Genomic DNA, 15,927 nt, shown 5'->3' with positions numbered 1-15,927 from the left:
CTCTCCCCGTGTTTTAACCATCAGCTAACTGGAGAAACATCCCTCCTACTGGTGTGACACACTGAATGTGAGGCAGGCACGGAGAACACACGAACGCACGCACACACACACACACACACACACACACACACACACACTTCCCTCCAGATCCTCTCTGGGAGATGCGTGTGAATGTGGAGAGTTATAAAGATATAGCAGATAGCTGTGAGGAGGGAGGTGTTCACAGGCGTAACGTTCAGACAGATGAGCAGCCTTCTGTGCAGCATGGGGTCTGACAGGCCGTCTGGAACAGGAGCTGGTGTTCGTGCGTGCGTACGTGTTTTGCGTGTGTGTGGGTAATGCGTGTGTGCAAATGCTGCGGTAACACTTTAAATAAGGGTAAATTAATTAAGGGTTTGTCAATGCTTAATAAACCCTTAATTATTAGTTAACCTATTTGTCTAGTAATAATTTACCAATGTGTTCAGGGAGGGTGTTGTGGTTGGGTGGAAGCAGGAAGTCACTGAGGTTGAGGTTAGAGCAAGCTTACGGTCACGGCGGTTAAGCATTAACTCACCGTTAATTAATGTACCCTTATCGTAAAGTGGCACCAATGCCGCTGCCACCAGCATACCCGTTGTGCGTGGCTGCTTTGTGGGCATGTGTACATGTATCAGTGTGTCTCCGTGTTGTGTTTGCATCTGTGTGGGTGGGTGTGTGTACATGTATCAGTGTGTCTCCGTGTTGTGTTTGCATCTGTGTGGGCGGGTGTGTGTCTCCGTATAGAACCGCATGGGTCAGGAAGTATCCAGAGCAGCCGAGGCGAGCAAGTTGTGGTGTGATGTCAGCTCTAATTAGCCAGCCTTGCCTGAGGCTCATTACTCACACAGGCCACCGGGGTGAGGGAATATGGGAAGAAGGGGGGGGGGGGGGGGGGGGGGGGCCGAAAAGGCAGCACGGGGAGCACTCACCACCATCTGAGCCCTCCACTTCCACTTCCTTCTCACTAAAAAAGGCGACAAGATGCTGTTACCTTGGCAACACATTTGAATTTGAATACAGGTCGATGGGAGGAATCTCACCTGTTAGTTAGCGATGATGTGGTTGTCGACAGGCTGTGTGTGCACCAAAATGTCAACGAGTTAGAATCAGGGTGTGTGCGTGTGTGATCTCAAACTCCACCTTACATGAATCCTTCTACAAGTCTGTGTCAATTTTGTCTGCCATCTGCATTCACCGGGATTCAAATACATGCCGCTAAAATAATACCGTTCGCCTCCCAGCAACATCTCCTTTGCACCATAGTAACATGATAGGCAGGGTTGTTGCCTGGCATCGAAAAAATTAACAAAACATCTGATTCAGCCTGCAGACATAACTGCAGCAAGTGTAATGATCAGAATTCAAATCCTGACTGAGTATGCTAAAGCAAACAGACACACAGGCTATGAATGTGATGTGATACTGTACATGAACACAGAGAGATGGAGAGGTATTCTAGACACTCAAAGCAAATAATTCTATAACTTTGGATTTGACATTTACATTATGAGAATCCATGCCCTCTCCACCTTGTCAAACATGTCTGAAGGTGTGTGTGTGTGTGTGTGTGTGTGTGTGTGTGTGTGTGTGTGTGTGTGTGTGTGTGTGTGTGTGTGTGTGTGTGTGTGTGTGCATGCGTGGGTGCATGAAAATGGTGGTTGGGGAATAATAGATAACAGATATAACAAGACTGAAGAAGTCATTGATTGTGAAATAAATAACTCCAGCAGTTACTGATAAATTATAAAACGGCTCTCTCAAATCAAGCAATCTGATTGGTTCACAGCCATTGTATAAATCCAGTAACCCACTCCAATAACCCATGGCCATGGGTTATTGAGTTGCCATGGCAACTCTCTTACTAAAAGGCTTTGGTTACCTCAAATGACAATGTAGAAAAAACAAATGGCGGAGACAGCTGTCAGATCCTTGTGAATCGATCTTCGCTTATAACTTTACTAATACTTCGCAGAAAATTATGTTTTGTACAAGAATAGACGCGGGCTAATGTCTTCTTTGCAAAAAAAAGGCTGTTAACCCCGCATTTAACCCCGTAACGTTAGTTGGTGTCGGGCTTTGCAGAAAAGCTCTCAGCTTCTCAGCAAGCGCTGAGAATGCAGCGCTGCGCTCGAGCTGCGTGTCGGGCTTTCCAGAAAGCTCTCAGCTTCTCAGCAAGCGCCAGGATTGGCCAATGTCAACTTCAGTCTCCAGAACGATCCAATCAAATCACCCGCACGTTCTTGCGGTCCCGCCTTACAGTAGTGTTTCAACTGACTCTATCAGAATGACATGCCAGTCGGACTTATAGTATTATTATTATTATTATATTATCATACTTGGAAACCGTTTTATAAAAGCAATATAGCACTCGAGCAGCGTGTGTTGTGGCATATATCCCGCTGCTCAGCAGTTATGCAACTCGGCCTGCGGCCTCGTGGGATAACAGCTGATCAGCGGGATATATTTGCCACAACACACTGGCTCTCATGCTATATTGCTTAAATATACAGTAATCGGATTACAGATACAGTACTTTCAGCGAGATAGATGATTACTTGTTGGATTGTTTGGAAACATGTTTGATAGCAAAAATTGCATTTTGACTGTCAAATATGGATCCAAATTAGCCTGGTAAACGAGCCGGTCACGTGAACTCACATTTAATTTCGTTCTACCAGACTGTCTGACCAAGCTTTCACCCAGTGTTTGCAGTGGGTGGAAGTTGGGCAGGTGTACTTGCCTTGACCATGACCATGGCCTTTCAGCCAATCAGCGTTGGATCCAGTCAAACCCAAATCCACTCGGGAGAACGGCAAAAAAGAAAATGTTTTTTCCGCCGAGAAACTCCACTGTTGCATACTCCTGTACTTGTTTAATTGTTGTTATTGAGTCTATTTCTGCAATAACTGCACTTTATGGCTGTTTAAACTTGACAAACGTTGATGTTAGTCCTCGAGGCGGACAGGCATGGAGGCAGCCATTATTGTTTGCTAGCGGCGTTCCCGATTGGCTAGAACGCTTTGACGGTCTGGTAGAACGAAATGAAATGTGAGTTAACCAGGCTAGATCCAAATGGCTATCCAACACAATTCAAACTATATTAGTCTCTTTTTTGTTCAGCTTTATCCTCTGAATTTGGGAAGCAGAGTAACCCAAATGTAGCTGAAAGAGTGTGGGTAATGGGGACTCGGGAGGGTATTAGGGATGCATGAAATATCAGCAATCATATCGTATTGGCCGATGTTAGTAATTTTATATATCGCTATCGGTCCAATCAGCAAAATAACAGTAATGTTAATATCGGTTATTGGTAGGCTATCCGCCAAAATTTTCATATTGAGAGGAAACGTGGTACATTATCATTTATGGGTTTTTCCAATGTTTTTGGAAATAAGAAAGACTACTTTTTCAAATTCAGTGTTTACATGTGTCTTTCAGTATGTACTGTAGCTACAAAATTGATCATAGAAACTTGTTTTTATACAGACCATATCGACATCGGTAAATATCAATTATCGGCCACAACCGCAATTTTAATATCGGTTATCGGTATCATGCTAAAATTTTCATATTGGTGCATCCTGAGAGGGTATTGATAATAACTGTTATCCTCAACACTGCCACTGGGGTCTTCTTCTTCACCTGAGTAGCCTGAGGCTCCACCGTGGGCAGCTTCCTCTCATGCCCCAGTGGACACAACACGCTCACATTCAAACACACAAACATTATAGTGAAGTCTAACCAGACATGATGCATCAGTCCCACATGCAGATAGCAACACTTACTCATCTCTCTGGCAGCATGATTCCAGACTGTCCGTTCTGCCTTCTCTTTCATTTCCTTCTTTCCTTCTTTGTATGAGTCACACGCGGTCACAAACTAACCCGAACTCCAAAGAAAGAAGGCAAGAAGAGGATGAGCCCGTCCCTTTGAATTCCCTCTCTGGACCATATTAGAGAGGTACTGTATCGTGAAACACGCCTGGCCAACTCTCTTGTGTATTGAATCAGTGCATGAAAGACTATGAGGATAACAACTGCCAGTCTGAATTCCAGAGATAAGTTTGGATGTTAAGGCTGTATCTATGGGAGACACAATCAGGCCGTGGAGTACGGAGCAAAAGAATAAGGCTGGCATTCAGATAATGACAGCCATGACAGCTTTAGATAAACAGGTTAGTCTATATTAAGGTCACTGTGTTTCTACCTTAGCACCTGCTTCACTCTGCCATCTATCCATCCATCTATCTCACCTGCTTCACTCTGCCATCTATCCATCCATCTATATCCAGCCCACTCTGCTGATTCAACATCAGTGATTCAGCTCTGCGGCAATCTAATGTTTTTGTTGTCTTTTCTTTTTGTCAGACTTATTTGCATATAGGCTGAGATCTAAGAACAAATGACTCTTTGAAGCTTGCCGCTTAGCTTTTCCACTATGTCGGACATCAGAGGTGAAATATATGAGGGAGTTTTGATCTGTTATAGGGTTACATGATATTGACAAAATATACATTATATATACACAGTTGTTTTTTCTTCCTCTGAATATAATATTGCCATTTGATATGAATGAACTGCAATAATAAATTTGGAGACAGCTTTCAGAGTTATTTTCTGCAAAACCCAAGAATACCTCACCTAGGAAACTGTCTTACATATTTCCCTGGGGGGAGGGGGGGGGGTCAGCCCCTTCTGAATTTTGTTAATTGCAGTAGGCAAGTCTGAAATTTGGAATATTCTTTGAAATTATTCTGCAGCCCTAATCTTGCGTTATCCTTAATTGCATTCCATCCTAAGGTTAACCAAGGTACTTTTATGTTATTATTTCACAGTAAAAACTAACAGATGATGTAGCTGCAGGCCTGCTCACTGTGGGTGGCACATCATTCCCATAGGAGGGGCTGGCATTAAAAAAAATTCCAGAAACCACACGCATTCCAATTAGCAATGATAAACTGTTGCTAACCAGATCAGACTAACACATTAATCACCGCCACTCTAACTGAAAGCAGTCCGTATGGATCTGAAGTTTAGATGGAAAATATCTAATATTAGAACACGGCTCTCTTGAATACTCGATTCTGATTGGTCAATCAACAAGATTCACCGGTCATTATTTCTCGACAACCGACCGCTGCTCTGCCACACCTGGATTAATCAGTTGATAAGAGCATTTTGTCTGCAAACACTACTAATTAGGCCAACCAGTTGCAGCTGTGGTGTCTTGTGTGCCAATTACGAATGAAACTGCTTTGTCGTTGAAAACGCTATTAAAAAATCTATTTGAATAATTATTTTTGTCAGATTATTGAATGATTTAGTTGTAGGCCGTGTTCTAAGCGGGATAATGTATATTGAGGCGGTGATTACTGGGAAATAATGACCTTCAGGTGAACGATTAAGCCCGCCGCTGTGCGTCGGGCTCAATCATCACCTGTCGGTCATTATTTCCCCCGTAATCACCGCCTCAATATACATTATCCCTTACATATACAATGCTTGGAGACCTGCCTCATTAGTGACAGTTTCAGTAGCCTAAAGCTCAAATATTTTCAAATGAATAATCAATGGTGTTTTTTGATAGTTTTAAATTCCGTAATTGACGTAAAATCTGAATATACACAATTATATCAACAGTGTGTGCAAGTCTCTGGACGGACGGTACAGTAGGCAGCACCGTTGAAAACATCCCTCAACAAGGGGAATAAGACGCCTCTTGATGACTGAGTGGGTGTGTGAAGTGTTCTCATGTGTGATGCATGAAGCAGCCACAAGATGCCAGAGAATGGACTCCTTACCCAGAGTCACACCACGGCAAAACACCATGAATAAAACCCACCGCAAAATCCACAACCCGCATGCTTGGAGCAGGTCTTGTGGGGAAAGACGGCTTATGATGCCATTACAGGAGGATACGAGGTTCCTATCGCACCGAGCGGTTTGGCAGTTCACGTTCATTGGTTTTAGCATGACTCACTGCCTCCTCGCTAAGAGCAGCAGGAGGAGATTGACTCTAAAAATAAAGAGCCGGCACGATTAGCATTTCCTCACATACTGTACATCGTGCCCTGCTACCGACACTGCCGCCAAGGCACCATGCACCAAGAATAAACTACTTCAATCTGGAGAGAGAGAGAGAGTTTTCGAGGAGGAACACTATTTATTTTGGTTGATCTCATCTGCAAAATTCACAAAGGGGTGTTATAGTGTGAATTGTATGAAGGGAAGGAAGATCTGATTCATTCAAGAGCAAAGGCTTAGTTACAGCTACATCTACTGGCATCCTGAAAGGTCAACTTGATTGGGAAGAATTTGAATGTGAAATAATCTGAATCATGGGGATTAATTCAGATTTAGTCTGCAGCTCTTCAGCCCTTGAAAGAAAGCTCAAACTAAAACTGCTGGCTGAGTCTCAGCACATTTCAGTGATCTATTGCCTGACAACAAAAAGCAAAATGCAACATGAAGAAACACTGTCTAGCAGGGCAAAGAGTCCTACAATCTTGTAATATTTCACAGACTGTTGGTCTGCATAGCAATAAGTTTGAACTCTTAACATCAGTTTCCATAGGAACTAACTAAGGCAGCTATCGTCTCACAAGACAGATTGATGAGATGCTCAAAGTGCAGAAGCAACACTATTTGTTCAAAACGTAGCCTCAAGGCACAACATTTGATTTAAGGCATTCATATTTGGCATTATAAGCCAGCTTCAAGAAGCATTATTGAAATAACTTGTGTTTTTTCATCATGCTAGCTATTTCCACAGCATAAACACACAAAACAAAAACAGCATTGTGCCTAATCTGAATCTAAGTATTTGCCAGAAGACTGAGCTGGTCAAATGATAAGAAGGAGCTGGAGGGAATCCACAATATGCAGCTAATTTACTTGACTTATGTGTATGTGAATCTGTTTAAGTCAAGTGATTCTTTAAATAGAAAATCCTCCCATAAGAAATTACCACATCTCTCTTTGTAAACACATCAAGGATGTTCACTTCTCACCATAGATGCCTCTCACAAGGCACAGTCCTCAACAAGTCCTCCTCTGCCTGCTCACCAGCATCAGCATGCCCCTGAGTCCTCCTCAGCCCACTCACCAGCATCAGCATGCCCCTGGGTCCTCCTCATGCCCACTCACCTGCATCAGCATGCCCCCGAGTCCTCCTCAACCTGCTCAGCAGCATCAGCATGCCCCTGAGTCCTCCTCAGCCTGCTCACCAGCATCAGCATGCCCCTGAGTCCTCCGCAGCCTGCTCACCAGCATGCCCCTGAGTCCTCCTCTGCCTGCTCACCAGCATCAGCATGCCCCTGAGTCCTCCTCTGCCTGCTCACCAGCATCAGCATGCCCCTGAGTCCTCCTCTCCCCGCTCACCAGCATCAGCATGCCCCTGAGTCCTCCTCTGCCTGCTCACCAGCATCAGCATGCCCCTGAGTCCTCCTCTCCCCGCTCACCAGCATCAGCATGCCCCTGAGTCCTCCTCTGCCTGCTCACCAGCATCAGCATGCCCCTGAGTCCTCCTCTGCCTGCTCACCAGCATGCCCCTGAGTCCTCCTCAGCCCACTCACCAGCATCAGCATGCCCCTGAGTTGCTCAAGAGAGCTGAACACTCAACATTGGCTCATTCCACGAATAGAGAGTGGCATTATTTCAAATAAATGCCACTCCTCTCTGTTCTCCCAGCCTGGAGACAGCACATGTAACGACGTATGCCAACTAATGGAGCAAGCACTCATGAGCAGCACCAAATAAAAGCAGACAGAATTAATTGCACCCTGCCATAGTGACCTTTTTGTATTTGATCAATCATAAATTCAGGCAGACTAAACCATTAGGCTCATAGATGGGAAATACCTCGCTTTGAGAAATGATCTTCGATCTGAGGAGAGCGGCATGGACCCACCCGGCTTGTGCTTGCAGCACACACACATCCAAAGTATGCACACAGATATGCACACATCCAATATATACACACATATGCACACATCCAATATATACACAGATATGCACACATCCAATATATACACACATATGGACACATCCAATATATACACACATATGCACACATCCAATATATACACACATATGGACACATCCAATATATACACACATATGCACACATCCAATATATACACACATATGCACACATCCAATATATACACACATATGCACACATCCAATATATACACACATATGCACACATCCAATATATACACACATATGCACACATCCAATATATACACACATATGCACACATCCAATATATACACACATATGCACACATCCAATATATACACACATATGCACACATCCAATATATACACACATATGGACACATCCAATATATACACACATATGCACACATCCAATATATACACACATATGGACACATCCAATATATACACACATATGCACACATCCAATATATACACACATATGCACACATCCAATATATACACACATATGCACACATCCAATATATACACACATATGCACACATCCAATATATACACACATATGCACACATCCAATATATACACACATATGCACACATCCAATATATGCACACAGATATGCACACATATACACACAGATATGCACACATATACACACAGATATGCACACATATACGCAGATATGCACACATATACACACAGATATGCACACATCCAAAATCTGCAGGATTCTGCCCCTTAGAACTCAGACTGGGATAGAGACAACGGCACTTTATCATCTTAGGGGAAGTCAAATTCCTATTTCATCATTCAGAAAAAGAGAAGCATTTCCTTGGTGCTCAATTAGGTTTCAACAGGAAGGCCCACAGTCGTCTCCAGACTAATGTAGTCTGTCATCTGGTTCTTTTCTGGTTCGTTTTAAGAGCAAACCCTTCATTGGCTGTGTGAGAAGATGTCAAAAGAGATGCTTTTGAACTTCCATACACAAGATAGAAGGAATCTCTTGCGCTTCAGCCCCTCCACAGAGGCAGCTCGGTGCTCTCAGAACAGGACGAAATAGTGGAAACAGTTCAATGGGCCACTTCAAATTGACTTAACCCAAAGAGAGGACTGGGCCACACGATATTTCAATAATGAGAGACTAGTAGAAAGTATAACAAGCTTTAATGAGACAACATATTAATTTTGGCGTATGACTCCATGATATGATGACGCTCTCCTGAGATGATGAGAGGGCGTCGTCAGTGAAGAATAGGATAGGAAATCCCCCATAGGGAATTCTTCTATCAGGAGTCATGACCGATGGTGGTGTCAGGGGAGGAGGTGGGGCAAAACAACTGCTTCAGCGATGATGATCAGCAACTGAGAATGACACATACACAGCACATAGCAAACAGAGTAAACATGGACCCTGATATACTACGCTGATTAGGTGATTGGGATCAGCTGGAGAGGAATACCTTGGGCTGATTGGTTATTGCCACATGTGTGGTAAACTGTGAATGGGTGAGGGGACAGCATCAGAGAAAGGGGGCGAGCCTAACAATGAATAGGTTATACGACCTCAAAGAAAGGGGGCGTGCACTGTGATATGACGAGATTGGGCGTTGCTGTTAAGTAGTCTTCATTATTGAAAATAGTCTAAGACTTCATCACTGGTCATTTGGTCAATAGGTTTAATAAGATGCAAACGTTTCGACGCACACGGCGTCTTCTTCAGAGTAAAAAATAAATAAAAAATAAGAATACGACTGTGTGCGTCGAAACGTTAGTTTTGCACCTTATTAAATCTATTTAGCAGTGATATCGTGTGCTCCAATCCTTTCTTTGGGTTCAGTCAATTTGAAGTGGACCATTGAACTCTTCCATTGACTAGAGTTTGCAAGTGCTTCATGCTCAATTCTTTATCTGCGTCCTTTGAATGAAACCCACTGAGAAGCATCTCTGCTTTAGCTCTCACATAACCCCAGGATCTTTCTGGCAATGTATAGACTATTTAAACCAAGCAGTAAATACATTATATTTAAACAACACAAATGATTATGAATACTGAAAATATGCACCAGAGAAGCAAGATAATGCTATATTTTTGTCATCTCCCTCAGACGACATAGTCTAATGTGACGATCGCTACGCCGCAGCATTTAGGAGTTATCATTGGTCAGATTATCTGTCAGTCTAGAATGGTTATGTTGCTGTCACGTTAATTCAGGAGCAGTCATTGGTTTAGTGTGGCTGTCAAGCCTAGTCACCCTTTTGTGATGTCACTCGAGCAATTGTAATGTCATCATGTGATGGTAAGTGGGCTCGGCGTTTCTCAGTGTTAAGGCTCCTTTCTCGGCAGGATGGGTCCTTCCATGGTTTTTCCTAGCCAGCGAGGAAGGACTCTTGCCTGCCCTCTGTAGGAAGACCCATCCTGCCAAGGAAGGATCCTTAACATTGAGAAACGGCTTAAATCTATAACAAAGACAGAAACAGTTGCATCAGGTAATATTTAACATAGGCTATATGTCCCCATGACACCAGACCATATCTCATCAGACTTTCCAGCACAGCAGTGTAGAATGTTAACATGATCTTGGTGCTATAACAGCAAACAGTCTGGAGTCTATGGAGAATGTGAAGTCTTTGAGCCAGTTTAGGCCACAGGTAATCAACATGGACATGCCATTTTAACATGTTATCCATTTGAACACCCAAATATCGACTAAACTTTTTTTTTTTTTAAACCATATAGCCTCATTTTAGTTCCTCATTATAAGTTTCAAATGGAACACAAACCTCTGGAAAAATAATTATGGAACAAGATTAGTCATCCCTTGTATCTAGGCAACCATACACAAAATGAATCATTGCAACCCATCATAGCAACGGGTAAACCCATTGCTATGATGGGTAAACCCAGCCTTCAGCGTGACGTCACAGGCTATGCCTGTAGCGTTAAGTTTCGTCTGGAGGCTGGTCTATTCACAGTTATTTCTTCAGTGTCTGATACTACATAGAGGTCACGTGGAGACTGGGTTTACCCAGGCTAAGGATATGGTACAATGAGATAAATAAATAAATACATTTAGCTTAAATGTAGGCCAGAGTTACTGTGTGAAGCAGTTTAGTCAAAATGGTTGTGGGGTCAAATGTGCCATTTGGCAATGGCTCAGTTTACCCCCAATCCCATTACTTTTACATTCAATTAAAATAGTTATACAAATAGATGTGCTCAAGTGGTACTTTCTTTTATTACAGAGAGGCCTTCAGTCTCCTTGGAGGATCTAATAAGAGCAGCCAAGGAGGAAGAGTGAGAAGGGAAGGCAATTCAATCAGTGGCAAGACGACGCAATGACACTGAAGAGACATACTGAGAAAAGCAACAAAGGAGCAGGTTATAGCACACACACACACACACACACACACACACACACACACACACACACACACACACACACACACACACACGTATTGATTGTTGTGCTGTTGTGCCTTTTTCAAAGTAAGAGGAATCATCCTCATATGTTGAAGTAAACATATGGCTAAATTGTGATAGAAGTACCAATCAATCTTTTAATTTGGGCCTTGTGTGTGTGTGTGTGTGTGCGTGTGTGTGTGTGTGTGTGTGTCTGTGTGTATACTGTACATCAGAGTAATCAGAGCACCGCAGTCAAAGCACAATCCAGTTAAGTCTCACTACTAACGGTAATGAAGGAATATGTTCAACTTGTGCAGATTTCATTTCTACAAGTTGGAGAGTAGCTGCTTTTAAGACGTGCCAGAAAATGGTTTGTAGCAGCGTTCTTTTTCTCTCCCACAGCAAGAAGGTTAGATAGAAAGAGGGTGTGTGGGTGTGTGGGAGTCATTTATAATGAGTTCATCACCTTGTATACTGTATGGCAAGCAGGGGTTTCAAATTGCCATAAACACTCCATTACGTATCTAAAATGATATGAAACCAGAAGACTCAAGGCAATTATCCAAATCAGCCCATCACACTGCCTGAATTTAAAAAAAAATCTGAACACTGCCTAAAGTGTAGGCCAGAGCTGCTGCTGCTTCACACACACCTGCACACACACACACACACACACACACACCTGCACACAGTGCTCCATGAATATTAAGAGGTGAGGCGAGAAGCTAGTTTCTATGCAATAATACAAGACCGTGCTGCTGAGTAACGAAGCAGCTGAGGACAACCAAGCCCAGGTGGTCAGTTTATTATAGCGCAATATCACAAAATATCAAAATATGCCTCAAAGGGCTGTACATAAAATAAACCAATAATGAGAAACATTAGCTAAATATATAAAAAATAAAAATAAAAAGTGAGATAAACTACATATTTTAAATATTTAAAAAATATATGGAAGTGAGGTAGAATACAACAATACACAATAAGCACATAAAACTCCTGTACATTCATAATTTGATACAGGTGAAAACACACATTCTATACTAAAATGTGTAACATACAGCAATACATTCATAACCATGCACACATAAAACTGAATATAAGCTGGATAATAAGGTTGAAGGCTAATGCAAATATATGTTTTGACTTTTGAGTTTACTTTTGAATGAGTGAACCGAGCTACAGTAGCTTCTCAAATTATGATTTTTGGAATATAATAGTCAGGAGACTGTCGTTTTGTGATCGTAGAGCTCTGACAGGTATATGAGGAGTGACTAGAGGTGATAAGGGCAGGACTGGGACAAAAGAAAATCTGCCCTGACATTTGGTCGCCAGACCGGCCCACCACAATCGATCTCTCACACACACACACACACACACACACACACACACACACACACACACACACACACACACACACACACACACACACGCACACACACAAACACACACACACAACCCATCTTCGCACTCCCCTGAATATAGGCTAGCAAGCGTGCCACTCCTAAACATTCTAAAAGCTGTGTAAAGAGGGAATCATCAAGGAAGATTAAGAGAGAGGAAACATGATAAATCACCTTAAAAAATGTCTGTTACATAGAAGGCTCAGGGCAGGCAAAGTGTGTCCTCCTGCTCCCTGACACCCACAAAACCTGGCTCCCAAACACATTTTTACAGGTCCCAAAAGAGCACTCTTCCCCCTATAACCTATATAATAAATGAAGAAAACAACAAACACTCCCAGCTGACTCACTGTTAATGTTGATGAATGGTTAGCAAAATAATGATGTTCTTCCACTGAGACAACACAATTATCAGAGCCACATTAAAAGATATTTTTTAGCTCAGCAGGGCAAAAATAAGAGAGCTAGCTTGCTAGCCGCTAGGAAATGATTACGAATTGTCTTAGCCAGTGCACAATATAGGCACTGTGACCTCCCTACACCAGAATCAGAATCATCACATTGACGTTATAAATGCTAGCTAACATTAGCAAACTACACCTGCATTCATAAAAGTAGCACACTAACCAAATTGAAGGACTTACATAACTTTGCAAACACCAGCCTTTTTGCTCAATTTTATCAATGGGATCTTAATGGGTTCCTGGACTCCAGAGTAGCACAGCCTAATGCTAATCATCATAATCTCACATTACATGTTATTGACTTTGAGCCAGGCAGACAGCACATTGTTCTGCTTACCGCCAAGTTCTACTCTCCCTCCACTCTCTCCTTCTCACCCTCCTCACTGGGCCTGCCAGCACCATCGGCCACCACGGCTGCTGAAGAAGGTGCTGCAGCAAACATCAGTATTAAAGCTAAGTTTTGCACATTTGGCATCATCGTCTTTTCTTGGCCCACAATTTCTCCATGCCTCCCTTGTGTTCTGTCTTATTCATGGCATTTTTTGCAGTCTGCAGATCTATGTGCTGTTTAACTCATTGAGTGCCAGCCACTTTTGGAGAACGGACGCTCCCAGTGCCAGAGTTTCAGAGCGTTTTCAGTGATTTCTCGAGGCCCACAGAATATTGTGTGATATTACTATGTAAACACCGAACACGCACAAAGAACGAGGAGACTCTCTTCTATCATCTGCAAAAAAAAGTTTATTGATCCCATTTTCCGTTCTTTAGTTATGAGCCGGAGAAGATAGGCTGTTTTGAGCAAAAAGTGTGAAGAAACTATGCAGACAGACAGACAGAGGCAGAGGAGCTCAGTTGTGTGCGCGGATTGACTGCTGTTGGCAGCCATCATCAGCTGCAGCCAAGCTGCAGTCAGAGCCATCTATATGGCTCTGGCTGCAGCATGAGCGGTTTCTCTTTGATCACGTGGGTTTTTCCTGCAGTTTTCCGGACCTTCCTCTAATCTGGAGAGCACTGTCGCCACCTAATGGGTCTGTAAAATAGGTTATACACCTCCAAAAGCTACAATATTTGTACAGGAGATCCAGGAGGCTTTGATCCACGTCCCACCGTCAAAAAACGCATTTGACGTCGATCGACGTCCGTGGCACTCTACGTCACTATTTACTTTGACGTCGATCGACGTCCGTGGCACTCAATGAGTTAATGAAGGCACTGAGCCCAGGGGGAGGGGTTTAAAGATGTGATTGGGCCAGCCCAGTGTCTGTCAATAGAGAGCCAAAGTCACGCCCTCTTCCAGTGTAGGCACAGACAAAAAAGAGATTCGGATCAAAAAGGACAGAGATGTCCATCACAAGGGCTTTCTGAAATTGTGGAACCAGCTAAATTCCGAGTGAGATAACTGAATTTGTTTCTAATCTGCTTTGGACCGAGAACTAGCATTTCAGTTTTCTCCGCATTTAAAAGGAGGAAGTTAGATAGACATCCGTCTGATTTTCTAATAGGCATTCCAGCTTCACCAGCTGATGAGAGGCGTCAGGCTTAATGGAGATGTAATGGTTAGATTAGTATCATCTGCATATAGGAATGGAAACCTAGTTTGTAACTATTATTAATGTACCATGGGCCATGTAAATAGAGAAAATAGAGCCAAGGACAGATCCCTGTGGCACACCATAACTGACCTTAGTGTGGTCTGATGAACAGTTGTGTAGTGAGATCTGTCAGTTCAATATGATCTAAACCAGGAGAGAGCAGTGTCAGTGAGACCAATATAACTTTCAAGAGACGATCAAATAGAATGTGATCAATCATGTTGAATGCTGCCCTGAGATCTATGAGCACCAGAATTGAAACTGAGACAGAGTCAGAAGCAAGTAGTAAATCATTTACCAAGAGAGCGGAGCAGAGCAGTTTCTGTGCCTTTCTGAAGCCGGATTGATGAGGTTCATACAGATTATTGGATGAACGGTGATCTATGAGTTGCTGAGTCACATCAGACCGAGCAAGCCGATCAAAGTGTGTCCGCTTTAATTGGAGCGTGTTAGCACATAAGGAGATTAAATGTGACCAGCGGAGAGCAACACCATATTTGCAGACCTAACCAGACCTGACACAGGAGCAATCGGTTCACATTTAAACAAAACGGTAACAGGGTTTTTCAAATATTCATCACAGTTTGGAAAACCAAATGGATCCTGGGAGACAAACTCAACAGCAGCCACCAGAAGTTTGCTGAACTGAGTGCAAGAGCCATTAGGTCAAATGAAGACAAAGAGGAGCCACTGCGAGGCCTGCTGATGTAATGCTATTGACCACTGTGCCTCATGCAGACTGAAGATGCATCCAAAATAGCTACATAATATTCTATTTGAACAGCTCTCTATTTTTTTAACCTTTACTTATACAGGGGGAGTCTCACTGACAGCAATCCTCTGTTCACATTGACACACACATTCATACCTGGAAGCTGCCCAGTACAACCAGAGTCTGATCTGCTAGCCACTGAGCAGCTCCACTGGAGCAGTTGGGGTTAAGGGCCTTGCTCAAGGGCACCTCGGTGGTGGTAATGAGGGAGGGGCGAGCGCTGCCTTTTCACTTTCCCCACCCAGATTTATCCTGCCGGTCCCGGGGATTGAACAGACGACCTTCCGGTCACAAGCTCGCTTCTCTAACCAT

Source organism: Poromitra crassiceps (assembly GCF_964638095.1).
Source record: "Poromitra crassiceps genome assembly, chromosome: 15".
NCBI lineage: Eukaryota > Metazoa > Chordata > Actinopteri > Beryciformes > Melamphaidae > Poromitra > Poromitra crassiceps.
The sequence above is the reverse complement of the archived record's forward strand: the minus strand, read 5'-3'. Positions refer to the sequence as shown.